Raw genomic sequence first — 5,285 nt, forward strand, 5'->3', positions numbered from 1 at the left:
AACTTTCCGAGATGACTCACTTAACAAGTGGTAAAGCCACAATTCAAAGCCATGCTATTCCAAGCTTATTTTTGAAATTGAGGCCCATGTCCCCCAGGAGATGCTCAAGACAATCCATTTTAGTGGAGCAAAGCAAATGTTAGAACTTTTAGTTATTTTAATTTTTATCAGATTATCTGAAATCTTTTCATGTATGTTTTATAATATATGTAACATAGTCTCACAGTAGTACATGCAGACAAGTATGTCAGCGCACGTGTATTGCTTCTACTGGGTAGTTTCCCTCGATCTTTGTCTTTATTTTTTTTGGAGATTCATCCCTCAAACTACTCACGGATTCTGCACACCAGCTGATAGCTTCAAGTACTAGGTATATACCCAGGAAAACTGATTTGTGTGGGCCACATTAAGGAGCTCTTATATCTTCTGACTTCTTGTTGGTTATAAGTGATGTGCGATCCAAAAAAGTGAAGACCACTGCTCTGCGCTCTTTTAAAAGGCGGTATAGTGTAGTTGTTAAGGAGTGTAGATTCTGGAACCAGGCTGCATGTGTTCAAATCTCAGCTACCGCATTTTAGCTGAGAGACGTTGGGTAACTTAACTTCTCTGTCCCCAGTTTTCTCTTCTATAATATGCAGATTTAAATAATTAATACATAGAGTGCTCAGACCAATATCTGGTAAAAATAAGAACATAATAATATAAGCCATTCTCATCACATTGCATGATCCTTCAAAGTCGTCACCCAGGAAAGTGCCTTGTCATACAACTCCTGCCGTATTTCCCTCACAGCTCTTCTTCAGGAACTGGCTCCTGGGTTAGCGTGTGAGCCACCTGAGATCATCAGATCCATTTCTTAATAGTCACACTTTATTTATCACCCCAAAGGATATTTTTCGTCTTGAAATTTTTTTATACTTTACATCAACTTAAGTTTCAAATTATTTTTCAAAACAAATCTATTTTCTAAAATCTAATACAAATGCAAAGGTTAAGGATTTACATTTCTGCAGCTTTTTACAGAAACATACCTCAAGCTCTGGAGTTTCTTCCAAGACGGTCAAAGCACATTCTCAGCAATTTCAGTGATGCTAGACTAAGTGACCTCCCAGAAGGGGAAATGTCTCATTTGGATGTCTGTTATGTCTAGCAAAAATAATGGTCATTTTACTGCAAAAAAATTAACCATTTTATTAGAGCATGGTGTAATATAGGGAGTCCAGTCATCAGTGTCAAATAAAACTAAGTTTGATTCCTGGTTCAATATTTGCTAAAAGAATCACTTATAGATCATTAACATCTGTAAAGCAATTTAAAAATTCCTTGCTGCAGGTTTGCGGTGGGAGATGAGCTCAGTGAGGTCATGAGCCAGATGACGTAGACTACTGTTAGGACTATGGCTTTTATTTTCAGTGAGCAGGGAAGCCATCAGAGGGTCTTGAGAAAGAGGAAGGCATGTCATGCTCTTAAAAGAATCTTTCTGACTCCCAGGTTGTGAAGTCTGTTAGGATGGAAGCAGGGACGCCAATTAAGAAGTGATGGCAATGGTCCAGGTGAGAGGGGATGGTGTTTTGGGACAGGAAGGTGATGGTGGAGGTGATGAGACATAATGAGTTTGCAGGTATTATATAAATATAAATTTATATACATAGTTGAAACACGTATTACATCAGTTTCAGGTAGATTTGATAAATTCATACATTATGCTATGTTCACCACAAAATATAGGCACCATCTGTCACCATAAAATGCTATTAAAGTATCACTGACTACATTCCTTATGCTCCTATGCTGTACCTTTTATTACCATGACTGATTCATTCCATGGCTGGAAGCCTGTACCTCCCACTCCCCTTCACCCATTTTGCCCATCCCCCTATCACCCGTCCCTCTGGCAACCATCAGTCTGTTCTCTGTATTTATAGGTCCGATTCTCCTTTTTTGTTTGTTTATTCATTTGTTTTGTTTTTTAGATTCCACATATGAGTGAAATCATATGGTATTTGTCTCTCTTACTACAAAAATTAAAAATAGAAATACCATATGATCCAATAATTTCACTACTGGGTATTTACCCAAAGAACATGAAAACACTAATTCAAAAAGATATATACACCCCTATGTTTATTGCAGCATTATTTACAATAGCCAAGATACGGAAACAACACACACACAGAGGAATATTATGCAGCCATAAAAAGGATAAGATGTTGCCATTTGTGACACATGGTGGACCTAGAGGGTATTATGCTAAGCTTGCAGATATATTTTGAAGCTAGATCTTTCTGAACATATGTTTAAAGGGATAATGTAGGTAAAAGGCCTCAATCAGGTATGTAGTATACAATAAAACCAATAAAGGGACACAATCATTACTACTTTATGCTCAAAACTTGTACAATAATCAGTGGATGGCCAGTTTGTTCAGGATTGGTATGAACTAAGATCTTATAATTTATTTTTTTCCTTCCGGACATATTTTAATTTTTCCGCAGTAGGCAGATAGCATGGTCCTGAGAGCTAGGGTTCCTTAGCCAAACAGATATGAGTTCAAATCTTGGCTCCACCTCTTACTAATTGTTTGACCTACAGCAAGTTACTTAACCTCTCTGTACCTCAGTGTCTTTATCTGTAAAATGAGGAGACTCAAGAAAATATACCCCAGAGAGTTTTGTGAGGATTCACTAAGTTAATGTATGTAAAGTACTTAGAACTGTGCCTCCCACATAGTAAATGTTCATGAAATGTTAGTTATTATGATTGACAACTTCTATTAGTTGTTTGATTTCTCATTTTTCAATTTGAACCCTTCTGTTTTGATTGAAAAAGCAAATTGTGTTAATTGTAAAAACAAATTAAACCCGTACAGGTATGTGTGACTTAGAAATTAGAAGGCCTCTCTAATTCCACACCCCAAAGGGAACTACTATTAAACAGTGTAGTAAATGTTGCTCCAGATTTTTACCTATGTGTTTATCACACCTATTCATATATGCATATATGTTAATTTACTTTTTATGAAATGGGATAGTACTCTGCATATTTTTTGCAACATGTTTTTATCGCTTAAAATTTGATCTTTGATATTTTTCCATTTAAGTACACATAAAACTATTATACTGATTTTTGTGATTGCGTAGTATCCCATTTTATGGTTGCCCAATAATATATTCATTCAGTAGCTTATTGAAGTCATTTAGTTGTCTTTATTTTTCCTTCTTACTGTAACAAATGATGCTACAGTAATATCCTTGCCCATATTCTTGGTGCAAACTTCTATATTTCTGTAGGAAAAACTTCTGAAAAAACTTATCTATAGAAATGGTTAGGATGAGTAAGAACGATATACCTTTTTTTAAAAATTGTAATTTATATTGCCAAATGACCTTTTGAAACGATCATATATTTTTTTAATTCCCACAAACTGTGAATAAATGTGCTTATTCTCCTACTAACTATATCCTGGCAATCTTCTTAATCTTTGCCAGTTTAATAGGAAAAATAATAAGTTTTATGGTTTTATTTGCATTTTTAATAGTAGAGTTCATTGTCTTTTCAAATGTTTGAGTTTAATTTTTTTTGTACATACTCCTTTTTTTTGTCCATTGATTTTTTTGGGGTTGGGTTCTTTTTATTTATTTTTTCCTTTTCTCCTCTTTAAGATTTGGAAAAAGCAAGCCATAGTCTGGGAGAAAATACTCGCAATGTGTAAAACTGACAATAAGCACTAGGTATCTACCCAGAAGAAGTTTGAGCATTTGTACACACACACACACACACACACACACACACACACATGAATAGCCATAGCAACTCTATTTATGAGTGCCCTAAACTGGAAAGGATCCAAAGGTCCATCAAAAGGTAAATGGATAAATAAATTAAGGTATATCCATAAAAAAAGAACAAATTACCGATAAACACAACAACGTGAAACCATTTCAAAAACACTATGCTGAGTGAAAGAAACTAGACATGAAAGAAATTATACAAAAGACAATACTAATTTATGACTGATGCAAAATCAGAATGGGTTTTTTTTTTTTCTAGGAGATGGTAATGGAAGGGGAAAATCTTTACCTTGCTTAGGGTGGTGGTCACATGGTGTAATGGTAAAAACCTCTGCCAAAGCTCATCTGAGTATACACTTACATGGGTACTTTAATTTTATTTCGGTTATGTCCAATCAAGTTGAGTTAAAGAGAAAAAATTGTTTTCTTTCTTATTTTTTTAAGACTGTATTTATTTGAGAGAAAGAGTGTGTAAGAGAGCACAAGCAGGGGAAGAGGCAGAGGAAGAGGGAGAAACAGGCTCCCTGCTGAGCACACAAGAGCTTGATCCCAGGACCCTGGGATCATGCCCTGAGCCAAAGGCAGATGCTTAACCGACTGAGCCACCCAGGTGCCCCCAAAATATTCTATTTTTCATGTTTAAATTATTTTCAATAAAATAGCATCATATAGTGCATATCACTTTGTAATTTTATTTTTCTCAACATTACATTTTTTAGAATTCTTCATGTCCATACATGTAGAACTGGTTCATTTGTTACAACTACTATACAATATTCATTCCTGTGTGAACAGTCTTTCCATTCCTCTACTGATGGACATTTAGGTTATTTCCACTTTTTTCAAGGATAAACAGTGCTGCTGTGAACAACTTCATGTAAGACTCTTTGGGCACAGTTACCAGTTCAGCTTTATTTCATTTTGACAAATTATTTAAGTAATGGGATTATAATAATTTGCATTCTCACTAGCAAGCTTCCTGTATTCCTAAATACTCAAACACATTTAAAGTTAATAATGTTATTATTTTTGCCAATAATATGAGATAAAACGTTATCTCATGATTACTTATTTTACATTTTCATTATTTCCAGTGAGGTTAAATACCTTTTTATATGTTTATTGGCCATGTGGATTTTTATCTCTGTGGATGCAATATCCTTTGATTATTTTATATTTCTTATATTTTTGTCTTTTTCTTATTGACTCATTAGTGTTCTATATGTATTCTGAATACTAGATCCTTTATCCAACAAATTATCTATAGTCACATTTACCAGCCTGTTCATTTATTGCTTCTAGTAAGTACTTCTTAAGCTTTTCTGTGAGTTAAACTCTTGCTACATGGAGAAAGACAACTATCATATGATTTCTCTCATCTGTGGAACATAAGAACTAAGATGATCGGTAGGGGAAGAAAGGGATAAAGAAAGGGGGGTAATCAGAAGGGGGAATGAAACATGAGAGACTATGGACTATGAGAAACAAACTGAG

This window comes from Ursus maritimus (assembly GCF_017311325.1).
Source record: "Ursus maritimus isolate PB19 chromosome X unlocalized genomic scaffold, ASM1731132v1 scaffold_X1, whole genome shotgun sequence".
Taxonomy (NCBI): Eukaryota; Metazoa; Chordata; class Mammalia; order Carnivora; family Ursidae; genus Ursus; species Ursus maritimus.